Genomic DNA, 18,225 nt, shown 5'->3' on the forward strand with positions numbered 1-18,225 from the left:
CACTTTTTTTAGATGACAAAAAATGGACGGTCCTGTAATCTACCTCTTATTTTTCTTAACGGTATGCTGTGAACATCTTTTCATGTGACCTTTTTTTTTTACAAAGAAGTATATCCTCATTTTTAATGGCTTCATATTCCATCTATGATGTACCATTATTTACTCACTGTATTTATATGCATTTGGGTTGTTTCCTTTTTTTTTTGTAATTTTAAGCAACTTATCAATGAGTATCTTTATAAATTATTGGACACCTTTCCTATTTTTTACAAATAAAAAGACTAAGATGTAGAAGATCAGCTGATACGGGTTAATGCAAATGCCTATTCCTTATACCTTCATCTAGGTTTTACTCTTAAATATTTGCCGATCTGCTAGGAGAAAGTAGTAGGTCACTATTAGTTTTATTTTCGTTTTTTTCTGATTTTAGTGAGGTAGAGCATCTTTCCATTAATTACTGACACATACATGATTAGCTTGTTCATGTCCTTTGACTTTTTAAAAGAGTCAGTATGGTTATCTGTTCCTTAATTTCTAAGAGCTCTTGATGTATTTATTATGTAAATTAAACATTATTAGATATTAAGGATAGCAGCCAAGTGTCTATAATTAAGTATTAACCTTTTTGTCATCCATGTTACAACTGTTTCTCTACTTCATTATTTGGTTTTCAACTTCACAATGTCTTTCGCCATAGGAAAGGCACAATTCGTGTTTTTAAATTAAATCAATAATTTTCCTTTGTTTATTGAATTGACATCATGCTTAGAAACAGAAGGAGAAGCAGGTCTTGTCCCAATACATAAGTTACTTCTACGGAAGCAATGTGGTGTGGTGGAAAGAAGGTGAATTAAGACCCAAACGGACTTGCGATAAAGTCTGGTACAGGCAAGTTGTGGCACCCAACTTCCATGTCGTGTAACCCGAACCAGTTTCCTCATCTACAAAATGAGGAAAGTAACACCCACTTCAGAGACTGGAATAAGGATTAAGTGCTTGGCACAGACAAGGAATCTAGCAAGTGTTAATTTCTTTGCACTCAGCGAGGCATTATTAATTGCCAAGTGTCCACCTCCCCTACGAAGACTAAAAGATTGGGAGGTGTAATTTTTGAGGTGAGTTTACATTCAAATATTCTTTCAAGGAGCTTTTAGAAGCAGTCCATTAAACTACAAACCCCATAATGCATATAAAAGAACCATAAAGTTTCCGTGTATGAAGTCTTCGTGGCTTAGAGGAGGGCGAAGAGCCAAGTACTTTTTATTCTCTGGATTTTCCCTCGTTAAGACACCTTCCCCCCACGTAATCCGTAAACAAACATGGTTACTTTTCTTCCTCTTGGAAGGCTAATTTCACAGGTTTCAAAGTGAGCCTTCAGTTACAACGCGAAAAGGTATCGCAACTAGAAAATGGTGACGCCCACAGAATTCTACACAAAATCGTCTGAGCTGTGTGGGACCGAGACACTTGAAATAATTCTCCCCTGCTGTAGATTTAATAAAGAGAGAAACGATAATTAGCATGATTATATCCAGTAGCCATTTTTATCCCTTGAGAATCTGGGCTTCGTTTCCAACGAGCGAGTCTCGCCTCTTCAGTCACCAGCCTTCCATACCTATATTATTTATGTCCGACACCCTCTAATATCTGCACACGGTAGTGGATCCACTGCTTCAGGGCGCCCGATTAGCCCTGCGCCAACCCTGCCGGCGCTCCGCCCGCGGAGCGGCCGTGTACAGGCGAGCATGTGATCTCGCAGCCGCCCAGGCCCCAGCGCGGTACTCGGCGCATCGCGCGCGCCGCGGCACCTCCGAACATCGAGCAGTGGAAGACGCCGCGGCGCGCGCCACTCGAGCCCGCGCGGCCGCCTCCCGAAGCATCGTTCCCCTCTGGCACTCCCACCCCCACCCCGGCGGCTCCACCATCCCAGGCTCCGGGCTGGCCCCGGACTGGGGGAAGGGCGGGAGGAGGGGCTCCTCAGGGAGCAGCGGGGAATTCCCCCTTCCACCGAACCTTCCCGATTGTTCACCGTCCTCACGTCAGCAGCAGGGGGTAATCCCCAACTCCAGCTGCTCCTGACGTCACCGCGCGGAGCCACCGCCCCCTGCGCGCCCCTGCCTCCGGGACCTCCTCGAAGCCCCGCCCCTAGGCATAACCACGCCCTCCTCCCCTCCCCCCAGCCGCCCGACGTAGAGGGCGGAGCTTCTTTGGCCGGGGCGTGAACGGTTGCTTGGGCCAGAAGGTTCTTTGGTGGAGGCGCTCCTCCTGCTGCCCCGCCCAGTAGGTTTGTTCGTACCAATTCTTCCACACCCTATCTCCCTCCTCCTTCTCCTCGCCCCGCCTTTCCCCTCCCTTCTCCTCAGCTCCTCTAGTTCCTTCCCCGCCTCGCCGCCTTCCACGATCTCGCGAGACTGGGCCCAGAACATTGCGGATCGGGTCGGCGCCATTTTGGGACTGAGACTGGTCGTGGGGGAGGGAAAAGCGGCAAAAGGGGATTATTCAAAGTACCGAAAACCTCCTCCCGGGATCGAGCGCAGCGGCACCCCCAGGCCAGGGGCACCTCTGGTGTCGCAGAAGGTAACAGCGTCCTCTGGGCTCGGCGCCGGGGTCTGGGGAGGGGAGGGGGGGTGCCCGTGTCGGCGTTAAGGTTTGAGGGGTCGGGAGCGGCGTTGGCGGCGCGAGGTGTGAGGCTGCCCGCGGGCGGCGGCGGGGGGGGGGAGGTGGCGGGAGAGCAAGGAGAGAGAGGGAAGGACAGCGCGGGGAGGCCCCTCTAGGTGTTGGCCCGGGTGGAGCGGAGGTGGCAGTCGTGGGGAGGGGGTGGGTGGCTTAGCCTGGGCGGCTGGTGGGGGGGGTGTTGTTTGGCGGAGGCTGGGAAAGAGTCCGGCGCCGTCCGTGCTTGGTCTTCCCCCCTCCGGCCTCTCGCACGCGCCCGCCTCCTTCCGCACCGCTGCCGCTCTCGGAGAGCTGAGGGAGTCGAGGCCGAGTTGTGGCCTTCGGTGGTTTCTCAGCGCGCCCGGTCAGCCCGCCTCTCGAGGTCCGTGGCCCGAGCTGTGGACTGAGGCGAGCGCTGCCTAGTCCCTCTGACTCCCGTGGGGTCTGAGGGGACTGGTCTGTTTGGGGGAGAGAACAACTCTGAACGCGGTTTACGAAAAGGGCTAGGTTCTTCCACCCCCTCAGTGTTGTGAGAAGGAAATCTGTTTCCTTAATTCAAGGAAATTGGGAGCCCTCACATCTCCTTGCTGCCCTTAGAAGCCGGGTAAGTCTCACCTTCGGGCGAATTTAAGGAATGTTCTCGCCCCACTTCTCAGGCACTAACCTTCCTACTCTGAGCGGGGAAAACATGCCTCTTCTTTTGGACATTCTGATTTGGAGGGAGCGTCTTTCTCTTTATATCCCTCATTCTCTAAGTTGCATTTAGTAATGCTCGGTGGCAGCACACCTTTCTATTCGTTTTCCTTTGGTAGATTGAATAGAAAATACAGAAGGTCTTTTGTAAGATTGTTTGCTTGTTTCACAGTTTGTAATATTTACTCAAAGTATAAGGAGGTTTGCTTATATAATCCTGTTAGCTTACATCCGCACCCCCTTCCCAGTTGAAATCAGCGCTTGCCCTCCATAATACCATCTCCCATCGTTTTTCCCTTGTCTCTACATATCCTGAAGTCCTTTTCATACTGTTGACCTTTTTTGGGTGCTTGCTTGGTATAGAAGTGCATTTCTCTCCAGAGGTTGACTGTTTAGGATGGGGATTAATTTTTAGCTCAAAATTAAAGCTCACTGTGTAATTTAAATTGTTTTTTTTATAACTTTTACAGGTGATTGAATTACTCAGATATGAAGATCATCTTCTAGGTTTTGTGTAAAAAGGCCCCGGATATTTCAAGTGGCCATTTTGGAATTACAATGTTTCTGGATAATTTTGCCCCAGAAGTTTATTAAAATTGGCAAGAATCATCTCTGAAGTGAATTGATAGTAGTGAACAATTCTACAAGCTTTAAAGAGACCCAGGCATTTCTTCAGTATTTTGGTTCAGACGGATTATATAACTGGTTAAAGTATTTCAGCTGGTGGTATTTTTGCCTCCCCCCCACCCCCCAATCCCTCCCCTGTTGTTGGTGTTCTTCAGCCAGAACTGTAAGATATGTTTGATTTGTGTACTGAGTAGTTTCTCTGCAGTTTCAAATTACTGTTTAAATATTGCTGAAGTTTCATGGCAGTTTATTTTTACCTTTATTTAAAGTTTTAGGAATTTTTGACCTCAGCCCTTTTCATGTCACAATGGGACAGCTTTTCTAAATGAAGACATTGAACGAATACAGAGTTTTTTTGCTTTTATCTTTTATTTACATGGAAATTTAAGATGTTGCAGTTTCCCAGCAGCATGGTAGTATTGAGATAGCTGTGTGTCTCTGTTTATGCTGATGTTTAGGAATGCTCTTCAGATGTGAAATTTTCTTTTTGTTTTTGCTTTTTGGCTCGTAAATTGGATATTTCATCTGGAGTGGATAAGTACAACAGTGACAAGTACATGGAATAATAAAGAAGACTTTAAAATCTTAAATCCAAGGAACTTGGCTAATTCTGGAGATAACCATATGAAAACTTTAAAACAGAAGTATGGGTAGCTGACTGAAGTAACTCTATGTCAAGTAGCCATAGGTTAAGTATCTTCAAAGAACTTGGATTTTATTTCAGAGGATACAAAATAAAAAAACAAACTGGAAAACATAAAGATTACAGAGAAAAACCCAACACCTTCCTGTGCAGTCCTGTTGGAATTTGTAAGTACCGTATGGTGAGCAAATCAAATGTCCGTTTGTAAACTGTAATGAGAGTCAACTTTATCCCTGTGTTATTCTTGGAAGCCTTTCAGTTTCTTGCAGTAAGATTGCTTGGCTTCAGTTTCCTGGGCAGTCTGAAAACAACTATTAAGTAAATTGAAATGCAGAAAGAATTAAAAGTTAAGAATATTTCAGATGGAACAGTCCAAATTTGAAGTTTTCGTGCTTCTAAAGTAAAAGACAATCCATATGGTCAGTATGGCTTTATGGATTGGTAGAAAGGTAGGAAAAAAACACAACAAATAGCCAGTTTATTTTTCTAAATATGAGTGTAAATTGTGTTCTAAGTGCAGTTTAGTGTTCCAAATTAGAATTAGGTAGTTGTTTAAAACAAAGGGCTTGACTTTTAATCTGGTATTTCATGAAGTAAATTGTTTTAAGGGTAACAGTTCCTAACTTTTTAATCCATTATAGAAATTTCTTGAAACAATTTTTGAAGTGGTTTTGTATTTCAAATTATTCCTTAAGATCTGAGTTCCAAAAAGTCAGTTCATTACTAGGAACAGAAACTGAGAGGAAGTGAGCAAGGTGCACTAAGAACCTTTCAAATAACTTAAAAAAAAAAAAACGAGTATGTTTTCTCCCTTGGAAGGTTATACTGCCTTAAGTTTATAAACAAAGCTTGTTAAAAAAGTTGTGAATGTTAATTGCTATAATAGAAATCTTTTGACAAATAAGAGTATCATGTTTTAATAATATTTGTATATTTGAGTATTGAGTGGTGTTACGATTTGTTACTGCATTTAGTTTTTCAGTGAATCATAGGCATTGAGTAGAAGTGTTTGTTTTTAAAAAGTTAACTAAAGTTTATTTTTAAAGCAATTTATATTAACAGATCAATGTAGCTAAAATTAGAGTTTATTTTATTTAATTATTTTTCTGACATTAAAAAATTGTAATTTTTGAACACTTTGCCAAGATGGTCTAACTGGTCAGTTGCTCATTTATTTTGAACCCAGAACTTTTTGTTGTTGTTATATTGTTGTATCTTGTTAGCTCACTTAGAGCAGAAGAGGTAGGCGAGTCCGAAAGATTGTAGGTATTTAGATATACATATATGGTATTTATTTTCTGATGTAAAATTGAGATTAGAGTTCAATAAATCTGTTAAAATAGAATAGGATATTTGTGTTTTCTGGGTCAGAGCTGTGTGTAGTACTTCTAATTGAGTTTCCACCTTGATTTATGTAAAATTATGGTGAGAACAACCCCTCTTCCCCCCCCCCCCCCTTATTTTTTATGCTTCGGAGAGGCTGTATTTTATGTATTCTTTAACTTAGTGGATGTTCAAGTTACTTGTTTAAGAGCATGCATTTTAAACGTGATTGAGAAGTTGAACTGGAAGTGAATGGCCTTTATTTATAGAAAAGAACCACATAACATTTACTATTTGTGATCATTTTTCTTTAAATTTTTCCTATTGATGTTGTTACTCCAAGGAGTAGTATCAGGATAACGATTATTCCCTGACCAGGGTTTTTTTTAAAAATATAAATTTATTTATTTATCTATTTATTTATGACTATGTTGGGTCTTCGTTGCTGTGCGCGGGCTTTCTCTAGTTGGGGTGAGCGGGGGCGGCTACTCGTTGCGGTGTGCGGGCTTCTCATTGTGGCTTCTCTTGTTGCGGAGCATGGGCTCTAGGCCCGCAGGCTTCAGTAGTTGTGGCACGTGGGCTCAGTAGTTGTGGCTTGCAGGCTCTAGAGCTCAGGCTCAGTAGTTGTGGCGCACGGGCTTAGCTACTCCGCGTTATGGGGGATCTTCCCAGACCGGGAATGGAACCTGTGTCCCTTGCATTGGCAGATGGATTCTTAACCACTGTGAGACCAGGGAAGCCCGACCAGGTTCTATTAACTTTAATCCTTGGGTAGTCTGACATTTGTGAAATTTGCTTACAGCAGTTGTTCAAGGACAGATTCACTCAACTTGAGTTTTTGATAAATATTTCATTATTTTCTTTGCATTGAAATATACAGTACCAGTAGTAACTGGAACAATTGCTGGGTTGTTTCTTTTCCCCCCTTAAGTACCTCTGTCTCCCCCACTCCCATTTTTTTTCCCCTTTTTTTCCCCTCATGTGCCTGAACAATATATAGGTTTAAAATAACAATTATAATGACTAACGTTTATAGATGATTGTGTCATGTATTTTGCTGTGTACATAGTATATCTTAGAGGAAAGTACTACTGTTACAGTGGTATAGGTGAGAAATTTAAGATTTTAGGGAGACTGAGACTGGGAGAGAGTTACTTGGTTATGACGAAGGTTAGGTTGGAGTCTTGACCAAATTTCCAAGTCTGACTCCAGAGTCCCAAATGCTTAATCACTAGTCATATTTAATACTGCCTTCATGTGGATTTAACTTTATTAACTCATTCTGTTTGAGCATTATCACTGATGTTTTTGTTTTTCTTCTTATTTACTGCTTCTTTTTGGTTAATATTGATTACTAGTGGAGCTTGGGGGCCAGCTGAAAGAAGATAAACTACTGTTATTTTTGCTATTTGTTAGTAGCTATTTGAGTGATAACTTTGGTTAGCTAAAAATTAAAATGTTGTTTCAGGTTATGGAGTGAACATAAGAGAGGAAAAGATAAAATTTGAAGTTAACAAGAGAAGGGAATAAGGATGAGAACCTCTAATCTGAAAGTAAAATTACAAGTGAGGATAGAACCTAAACCCAGGCCAGATTATCTTTGAGTCAACCACTTTTTTTGCTTAATTTTTGATGAAAATGTTTTGATAACAATTTAGATCCAGGTAAGGGTAGTGATGTAGAAAAAGGGTAATTTCTGGAAGTTAGGAGATTTTTGGTCTGGGATTTGGAATATCTAGAAAAGGGCCTGTATGACCTTGTATATTTACTTATCTCTTTTGGCCTTAGTGTCTTCATAAAATTGATGGTTTTGTTAATTGTGAGGTGTAATATAGAGGTAAAGTTTTATTTTAATTGTAATATTTTAAAATTCTGCTTAATGTATTTTACATGTCAAACCAGTATTTTAGTTTCTGAAGTTATTCTATCTCTTGTTTCTGTTAATGGCATTACCTGCATGCCAGTCATGCCCTGCCTACTCACTTCCAGTTTCATTTATTGTGCTAGTTTGGCCCTTGACTAAGGAAATAACCTCCTAACTCATGTGTTAGCCTTTAGTTACATTCAGTTCTCCACAAAGTCTCCTGTGGCCAGAGAAGTCTACTAAATTATAGTTCTTGGTATTGTTGCTTTAGCAGCCTTTAGGGTCATGTATTTGGAATATTTAGGGAAGAGTAGGTTGGAAAGAGATGTATTCCCTGCCCTCCCTGCTTTTAATGATGTATGTGTGAGGGGCTCCTAACATGAATTCTTTTTGGCTATGTGGTTTGAGAAGTCTCCGAAATTGATAATTTTGGTGGTGCTTCCATGTATTTTCTTGGAGAGCAGGTTCATTTCTTTCAACAGTAGCATCGTGAGAAACAAAATGTTAAAATTGTTGAAGACCCTTTGTGGTTGGGTCTGTCTTTTTCAGTTTTACCTGCTTGCTTTTTCCCTTTTTGTTAGCTGCCCCACCTAGCAGAATAGTTATAGGCTTTTGCTCTGTATCTTTTCAAGTAGTTGCTGGTTTCTGCATCATTTTATACAAGATATCCTACTCAGTTTCTTGTTCTTTAGTCATCTTTCTGTTCACAGCTTGAGGAGTGCAGTGTTTTTGATCTTCATTTTCTACCCTTTAATCCAGTTTTCAGGTTATATATTTTTAAAACCATATTTAAAAGTTTTTTCCATACTTAAAACAATTTTTTTAAGCAAGAATAAGAATTTTAAAAATCTTACATAGGTTTTTTTCTGTTGAAAGTCAACTTGCAGATAATGTTAGAAAACATTCTTCAACTGAAAAAGTGTCATTTTTGTCTTTACATATGTGTACTAGTAAAAACAAGTTAGCTTTTCAGTGAACATAAATACGCAGTTGACTTTTGAATGATGTGGGGGTTATGGGCACCTACCCTTGAAGTGGAAAATTCACACATAACTTATAGTCGACCTTCAGTTTCTGAGGTTTCTCAGTATCTGCAGTTCTGCATCCACGAATTCAACCAGTTGTGGATAGTGTAGTATTTACTGTTGATAAAAATCCACATATAAGTTGGCCTGCACAGTTCTAACCTGTGTTGTTGTTTAAGGGTCAACTGTATATTCTTCTAACCAGTGAGTTTAAAGAAAAATAGTATCGCACATGGATTTTCTGTGGGTCAGAAGTTTGGTAGCAGTTTACCTGAGTGGTTCTGGCTCCCTCCATGTCTTTTCATGAAAATCTCAAGGGTTGCACTCATTTGAAGGCTTGATTGGGGCTGCAGGATCTCCTTCCAAGAAGGTGTACTCATTGGGCTGGCAGGTTGATGCTGGTTGTTGTCTGGAGAACTCAAATTTCCTTACCATATGCCTTACCATATGCAGACCTGTAGCTGTTTGAGTTTCTTGACATGGCAGCTGCCATCTCCCAGAGGAAGTGATCTGAGAAGAGAGGTAGGTAGAAGCGTGATGCCTTTTATGACGTATTCTCAGAAGTCACTTCACTCACACTTTCTTCATGAGAAGCAAGTCGTTAAGTCTAACCCACAGTCAAGGGGTGAGGAGTTAGGCTCCACCTTTTGTCAAAAGAATTTGTGGACATAGTTGAAAACTACAATAGGGGTAATTCTTTACAACCAGTAGTTGTGTCAGTATAACTAGCTAAGTCTTCACCCCACAAATAGGAGGTTGAGTTGTTATAAGTTTAGAGAAGAAAGTGTATTCTAAATTTGTATCACTTTAGAAGATTTAAGTCTTTCTACCTTATGAACCACTGTGAGATATGTAAGGTTTTCCACCCCTTGCACTAATCTCCCAATCTGTGTAATAAGGAAACTTTTTTATCATGGTAAAATAAACATAAAGTTTATCATTTTAGCCATTTTTGAGTGTGCAGTTCAGTGACCTTGAGTACATTTCCATTATTGTGCAATTATCATCACCATCCATCTCCAGAACCATTTTTATCTTCTCGAATTGAAACTCTGTGTACCTATTAAACATTAACTCCCCATTTCCCTTTCTCCCCAGCCCCTGGCAATCACCATTCGACTTTCTATGAGTTTGACTATTCTAGGTACCTCATACCTATTGATATTATACTCTTCAAAACGCTTCTTAAATGTTCTGAGTGAAATCTTTTAGGAAATCAGTTACGTTTACTTCATAATAAAATAAGACTTCATTGTCCTAATTAAAAATTTGTGGCAGAATAACGCATGACATATTATGCATAAATAAAACAATAAAATTTACCAATTCAACCGTTTTTAAGTGTACAGTTCTGTGGCATTAGGTACATTGACATTGTTATGCAGCCATTACCACCACTCAGCTCCAGAGCTCTTTTCATTTTGTAAAAGTGAAACTCTGTACCCATTAAACCATAACTCTTCATTCCCTGCTCCCCGCAACCCTTGGAAACCACCACTCTACTTTTTGTCTTTATGAATTTGACTAGGTACCTCATATAAGTGGAATCATGAAGTATTTGTGTTTTTGTGACTGGCTTATTTCACTTAGCAAAACGTCTTCGAGGTTCATCCATGTTGTAGCATGGGTCAGTCAGAATATCCTTTTTTTAAGATACAATAATCCATTATATGTGTGTACCACATTTTGCTTATCCATTCATCCATTGATGGACACATGGGTTGCCTTTACCTTTTGGCTATTGTAAATAATGTTGCTGTGAACATGGGTATACAAATATATGTTTGAAGATTTGCTTTTAATTCTTTGGGATAGATACCTAGAAGTGGAATTGCTGGATCATATGGTAATTCTATTTTTAATTGTTTGAGGAACCACCATATTGCTTTCCATAGTGGCTGCACCATTTCTTATTCCTATCAGCAGTTCACAGGGGTCCCAGTTTCTCTTTATTTTTTCCCAACATTTGTTGTTTTCCACGTTTTGTGTTCTAATGGGTGTGAAGTGGTATCATTATGGTTTTGATTTGTATTTCACTAATGATTAGTGATGTCTGATGTGCTTATTGGCCATTTGTATGTCTTCGGAGAAATATTTATTCAAGTGTTCTGCCCATTTTTAAACCAGATTGTTTTTGTTGTTGAGTAATAGTTCTTTATTCTTGATATCAGCATTTACCATAATGAGTGGATTTTAATAACTAATATTTATTAATGCTTACCATGTTCCAGGCAGTGTTCTAAGCTTTTTAACTGTATTAACTAATTTAATCTTCATAGACACGGTGTGTGGGAAGGTTCTATTGTCCTAATTTTATAGATGAGAAAATGAAGTCAGATTTTAAATTGCTTGCTAAGGTTACACAGCCAGTAAGTGAGTGGTATTTCTGAATCCATACATTCTGTATCCAGAACCTAGATTCTCACCCATTATGGCTCATAGTTAGAGTTGTAGGGTGACAATATAAAGAAAGTCAAATACTATTTTGTTTCAGGAACTTAGAAGATATTTTATTCTTAGCGAGCAACTAAATTTTATTTTCCTTAATATGATACAGTTGTGACTTGTTTATAATAAAATGTTCTAATGGGTTCTTTTTCAGGAATATTCTCCTTTAGGATCACTTCATAACTAATGTTATATAATATTTTAATTTAGAAAGTGCTTTTCCCAATTATCATGTAGAAGAAATGCTATTTCCATTCAGTGGTTTAAGAAACTCAGTCTGAAATTAAATAGTTTACCCAGGCTTCTCAGTAAGTGACAGAACCATAATTTGAATTCTGTTTATCTTCATTTTTCTGTTACAGTTACCTTCCTTAGTGTTCTAAGTAGTAGGTTGTATTATAAGAGCAGTGCTGTCCAGTAGAACTTTGTGAAAAGATGGAAGCATTTTTTTGTCTATACTGTTCAGTATAATAGTCACTAGCTGTATGTCATTGTGGAGTTTTGAAATGTGTCTAGTGCAGATGTGGATCTGAATTTTAAGATTTAATATTAGTTTAAATTTAAATTACAATGTATGGCTATTAGCTGCCATATTGGAAAGCACAGCTCTAGAGCAGTGGTACAGAATCCAGTCAGATCCCTGACCTTTTTAAAGTGCACTTTTTAAAGTGTGTATACTATCCTGAAATAAAATATCCTATGCATATAATATCACAATGATATACAGGTATAAAAAAAAGGACATTTATAATAATGTATTTCAATATGTCATAGCACAGACACCCACCTCCCTGCCCCCCACTTTCCAAAACACCCTGTACAGGTTATTTGCCCTTCTTAAAAGAAGCAGATGATCTATTGTTCTTAAGTACTCTTGTCCTTTAAGGAAGAAAAGTACTTCAAGTTGATTAATAATACAGTGATTAATTGGAGTACGTTTCCTTTATTTTTATAGTATTTACTACCAGGGTAGTTGAGCGCGTAGTTATCCAACATTAAAGCTATCATATGGTGTAGTGACATGATGAGCATCTTTTTATGTGCTTTGGTGAAGTGTCAAAGTCTTTGGTCCATTAAAAAAAAATTGGCTTGTTTTATTAAATAGTAAGAATTCTTTATATATTTTCGCTACAAGTGTATTAGATACACGTTTTGCACATTTCTCCCATCTATGGTTTGTCTTCATTTTCTTAACAGTGTATTTTGAAGAACAGGCAGTTCAAAATTTGTAGTGAAATTGGTTACTTTTGTAACCAATTGGTTACATGATTTGTGCTTTTTTTAAAAAAAAAATATTTATTTATTTATTTATTCATGCATGTATGCATGCTGTGCCGGGTCTTAGTTGCAGCATGTGAGATCTTCGTTGCAGCATGTGGGATCTTTAGTTGCGGCATGTAGGATCTTTAGTTGCGGCACGTGGCTTCTTAGTTGCGGCATGCATGAGGGATCTAGTTCCCCGACCAGGGATCGAATCTGGGCCCCCTGCATTGTGAGTGCAGAGTTTTACCCACTGAACCACCAGGGTAGGCCCCGATTTGTGCTTTTTTGTGTCATAAGAAATTTCTGCCTAACCCCAAGTCACAGGATTTTCTCTTGCTTTTTAGCTTTCTTCTAAAAGTTTTGTAGTTTAGCTTATATTTTTATGTCTGTGATCCATTTTGAATGATTTTTTGGCCTGTGAAAGGGTTTAGGTTCATTTCTTTATTATTATTATTTTTTTAATTTAGATGTTCTACTCTCCCAGTTCAATTTGTTGAAAAGACTTCGTTTCCCATTGAATCATGTTGGAGTACCTCTGTTGAATATCAGTTGACCTTATGCATGTGGAACTATTTGTGGCCTCTTCCTTGATATGTATGTATTATGTCAGTTCCACAAAATAGTAGTCGATAAATACAAATGGTAGTTTTTGATCTTTTTTTCTGCTCTATTGTAAAGCCTGTTTGACATCTTTTCTTTCCTAAAATCTTTTACAGGAAATTCGGATTAAAAGGGGAAATCGTTTTTATGGATATGTGAAGTAAGACTGGTTGCAAAATAATGCCATCCTGAATTCATAGAGCAATCTTCTTTTGAGTGGCTTGAAATGTTAGATATTATCTAATTTATACTTGAGCATACTTGGAAAATAAATGACAACATTTCTATATTGGAAATGAGAAAGTAGGATACAAACATACCATCTTATTTACTGTAAAACATTGGCTCAACAGTGGATCTGGGATTTTTATTTCTTGAGTACGAGTTTAGGCTAGAGATGTTCATTGCCTAGTAGATATTTGAGTGTCTATGTGCCTGTACTTCCACTGGTTCTTGTTTAGTAACAAGGCAAAATTGTAAGGTTCTTGAACTCATGTAGTTTGTCTGCTCTGAAGTTCTGTGAATACAGAGTAAACAGAGTCCTTAAATTTGAACGCTGATTTCATCCCATCTATTAAATAATAGCTATTTGTTGTTGGCCAGGCCAGCCTTTGTAAGACTTTTATATCCTGCTGTAGTAAAACTGGTTCTTTTCCTGCTTCACAAAGTTATCATTAGAATCAAGTGAAATAATGAATGCTAAATGCTTTGAAATTGTAAGATGGTAACAAACAGTAGTAGTAGTAGTATTGTTATGGCTGGGTCAAATAGATAGTAGTGTTTGAGGATCATATGATCAACCAGGAGGAAGATTGTGGATAAGGGAAAATAGATAAATGTAAGTTGAAGGGACAGAACTGAGCAGAAACCAGGTATATTTAGGTTGCATTATGACCAGTTTAAAATTGTTGAAGCATAATGCATTACACTCTTCTGAGGTAATTGTTTAACCTGCAGTATGGTACCATAGTTTTAAATGGCATCTTTATGCAAAAGATCTTCCCCATATTCTACTATTGTAATTTAACTAACCTTGATTTCTCCATTTAGTTTACAAATTTAACATATCCAAAACTGAACTTTTTTGAGTGTTTCACAGCCCCATACTTTCTCCATTCTTCCCTAGCTCAATAAATGGATACAGTATCAACCTATTCAAGCTAAATAACCAGGGCTCACTTTTGATTCGTTCTTTTCCTTCCATCTAATCAATTAGCAAATCTATTTGCTCTCCCAAATATGTCCATTTCTATTCCTCTGTCACTGGGCTTATACAAGCCGCCATTGTCTCTTATTTGAACTATTTGCTGTATAGCCTTGTAACTTTGTTATTGTGCTATTCTTACACTCCTGTAGTTCATGATTCGCAGAGCAGAGTGTCTTTCCATTGGACCCTAAGAATAACATGCAGACTTCATAGCCTACCAGCGTCTTCATTGTTTGTCCCCTTCCTTTCTCTGCAACCTTGTTTACTGTCTTCCTAGACCACTGACCTTTGGCCTTCTTTCTCTTCCTTGACTACACCAAGCATTTTCCTTCCTGTCTTTGGGCCTTTATGTTCTGCCTCTTTTTTTCCCTTGTTAGCTCAGTTTTGACTCATGTTACATTCTGAGTGACTTTCTCTAACCATTCTATGTAAAGTGGTCAACCCCCTTCCTGTATCCTTTGATTTCTCTTGTTACTCTATATTATCCTGTTTATTTCATTCAGGTCAGTCTCTTAGTTATCTTATTTACTCTCACCCATGTTTATTGCATAAACTTCTGAGGGCAGGTACCTTGTCTCATTTGTTTATTGTTATATGCTCAGTGCAGTTACTTGCAGAGCAAGAGAATTGTTAACAGCAAAAGAATTGTTAACATCTTAGATAATGTAACTTAACTCTTTTCCCCCCCAAATTGAGTATATATAATTGGTATTTTTATTATAGAACTGCTGTTTAACTGCTTGGGGACTAGGTAAAATTTGTTAGGAGATTATTTACAGCCGAGTTTCTTTGCTGTCTGATCATTTAGAAGCGGTTTTATCTGCCTAGATTTAAATTGTTACGTGAGCTTCTAGTCTGTTTGCTAGATTCAAGGCTGGCTTTGGATTTGCTCTTGCCTTTCTGAGGGGACTGCCTGATAAAGACTTCTTTATTATGACCCTGGCCTTTCAAAAAATTTCCCCAGTTTTGAAGTGTTCAGTCAGAGGGATTGAAATCTAGTGAAATTGCCCTCTCAGGTTTAAAAAGATAAAACACACTTTAGATTTCAAGGAGTGACTTTGAAATATGTGGGTGGCTAATTGAGACTCCTCATTTTTGGAAATCAGGAAGGCCATAATAGTTCACTTATATTAACTAATGTCTTTATTTGAGGAAACATAATCCTTTTACATTGTCTCCTCAAAGATGCAAATGCAGATTTATGTCCATAGAGCTTTAATTATTTTTGGTATTATTACAAATTTTCTCAGTTTGGTCTAGCTTTGGATCTTACAGATCCCTTGCAGGGGGCCTTATTTACTAAAGCTCTAGCAGGATGCTAAACTTGAGGCTACTGCAGCAAGTATCATTAGGTGAATAATGAAATCATTGCTTCATGCACGCTAGCTAGGTTGAAAACTACCTGATAATCAAGATGTCTTAAGGACTTTTCCTGTGCAAGCTTAGTTGCCTCAAGTTTTTTTTAACTCAACTGATAGTTTTAGATTTGTAGTCTCTGGTCTTTCTTCATTTAAAATGAGTACCTTTTATACGCACATTGTGGAAATGGGGAAAAGTGAGTAAAAATGTTGTCACCTTAGTCCTTAAAATTAGGGCCTTCCAAAGACTGAATTTGATGAGAGGGCAAGAGTCTTATTTGGAGACAAAGTTGGCTAGGTTAGTGGAAAGCAAGTTGTGACTGCTGTGGTAGTTCAAATTACTCGTCTTTTTTTTTGTTTTTTTGCCACGTAAGAGACTTTTTGTCTAGCAGATTGAGATCTGTATTTTGTATGGTTTGATATAAAGCTATAGCTGAAGACAGTGCCTGACAGGTAAGATTAAAACTTAAACTCAGAACTTAAAGACTGACCTAGGTGCTTGTTAAACTTAAAGCTAATATTTTATATAATGCATGGTCTCTACCTAATGTATCCTGGGTTATTTACAGCATGTGTAGGGTGTGTAGAGTAGTTAAGAATTTGAGCTGCCACTGACTGTACTGTGACCCTGGGAACTTTAAAATGTGCTTCACATCTATATAAAAACCTGTTTTTCTTGTTTTGTAGAAAAGACAATATCAACCTTCTGGGGATGTGGTGAGGACTAAATGAGATAGTACTTGTAAAGCCCTAAAGCAAATTGCCTAGCAGATTGTGTGTGTGTCTGTGTGTGCGTGTGTGAGAGAATATATATATTCAGTGTATATTTTTGTCTTATAGCCATTTATGTCGTTAAATTAAGGTACCTGAATTTCCCAGTCTTTTTCATTTTCTAAAAATTTATTTATTTTTAGCCACACCACGAGGCATGTGGGATCTTAGTTGCCTGAGACCAGGGATTGAACCCATGCCCCCTGCAGTGGATGTGCGGAGTCCTAACCACTGGACCGCCAGGGAATTCCCCAGATCTTTTCATTTCATATCAAGGGTCCTGTATCTCTTAGCCCTGGGTGAATTTATTCATAGGGTTAGGCTTTATAACTTCATTTGTTGAAACTTGTTTGCTGCTCTTGGGATCCTGCTCTTCAGCCTAACTTGGCTTCAGAAAAAGGTGGATTATGTTAAAGAGTTTGAGGATTCAAGAAGTGGTAAAGCTGAGTCAGACTAAAGAGAATTTAAAATTATTTTGGATACATGCACCTCGTGCAAATTACAAATAGTACAAGGGTTTTTATGGAAAAGTCACCCTCTCTGTCCTTTTGTCCAGCAATAGTTCTTGTCTGAAGAAACTTTTTTATGAATTTTTCTAGGGAGACCTTATGTATATATAAGCACATTATATTTTTCTTTCTTATACAAGTAGTAGCATGATGTCCTCTTTGCTCTGTAACCTGTTTTACTAAGGAACTACCTTGGAAGTTTATTCCATATTAATACCACTAGACCACCAGGGAACTCCCGAGAATGAAAATTTTATATGTAAGATCTTTTTCTGTGAACTCTTTATATTCTTTCCTCATTTTTCTATTGAGTTCTTTTTCTGTTGATTTGTAGCAACATTTTATGTAGGAAGGGAAAAGTCCCTTTATATGTGCTTTATGTGACAAGTATTCCCTGCCCCCCTCCCCCAGTATGATGTTTTCTTTGATCTTGGTTGTGAATTTTATCATATAGATCGCTTTTTGAGTTCATATGTAAATATATTTTTATTACTTCTGTTTTTGTGTGTCATACTTAGAAAGGCCTTCCTTCCCCTTTCTGAGATAATAAAAATTTCCTCTACTTTTTATATGACTTTGCTTTTTTCTCCTTTAAGTCTTTGATCCATTTGATGATTATATTGAGTAAGCTTTGAGGTAGAGTTGTCCCAGCTTTTCTCACATACTAAATTTCTGTATGTGTCAGGTATATTTTGTCTACCAATGATGTTTCTTTCAATTCACATATTAATGTTATGGTGAAATTGTGGCTTTTAAAGTGGAGTTACGTTAGATAAAAAGGAGGTAAAGAACTATTTAATCTGGAATTAAAGAAACTATTTTCTTAAATTTATGGTTTCCTAATTCTAGAAAATTGATTTGAAATGCAAATTATCAAGCCCATTATTCTGTAAATAGGACAGTTGTATTTTAAAAAACGGATTCTATGCTGTAATTTAGATGAAAAGACTGAGTAAGATTTTTGTGTTTGTAACTCCAAACAGCTGGTTTGGAACTAGCTGTGACACCATGGGTATAACCTCTTCAAGCTAACGTTTTTTGTTTTTTTTTTTTTAATTTGTAAAATACTTTTTCTTATTAAGAAGATTGAGTTGTAAAGTGTTAACATGGTATCTGCATTGTAGATGCTCAGTAAGTATTCTCTTTCCCTTCTCTGTAATGTTTACTTTTGTCAGTAATTTTTTATCTCTACTTCCCTTCTTAAAGATTTCTACTGTTCTTTGCTAATAAATCTACTTACGT

The 18,225-nt window shown here is 38.2% G+C and overlaps 1 protein-coding gene and 1 non-coding gene across 7 annotated transcripts in view; one reads left to right on the plus strand and one right to left on the minus strand.

The window, feature by feature from the left end:
- The first annotated feature begins 2,246 nt into the window (after positions 1 to 2,246).
- GPBP1 (GC-rich promoter binding protein 1) overlaps positions 2,247 to 18,225 on the plus strand; it is a 72,486-nt gene continuing 56,507 nt past the window's right edge. For 4 of the 6 annotated variants that reach the window (XM_059916401.1, XM_059916405.1, XM_059916404.1 and 1 more), the window contains exons 1-2: positions 2,247 to 2,577; positions 3,816 to 4,782. The gene's annotated coding sequence lies outside the window, so the exon portion shown is untranslated. Of the gene's footprint in view, positions 2,578 to 3,212; positions 3,257 to 3,815; positions 4,783 to 18,225 lie in introns of all 6 variants that reach the window. The other 2 variants (XM_059916402.1, XM_059916406.1) reach the window with 2 other exon arrangements.
- Positions 12,731 to 12,803, minus strand: TRNAV-CAC (transfer RNA valine (anticodon CAC)). Its single transcript has one exon. It is a non-coding gene; the product is annotated as a tRNA-Val (tRNA).

Source organism: Balaenoptera ricei, chromosome 3 (assembly GCF_028023285.1).
Source record: "Balaenoptera ricei isolate mBalRic1 chromosome 3, mBalRic1.hap2, whole genome shotgun sequence".
Classification (NCBI taxonomy): domain Eukaryota; kingdom Metazoa; phylum Chordata; class Mammalia; order Artiodactyla; family Balaenopteridae; genus Balaenoptera; species Balaenoptera ricei.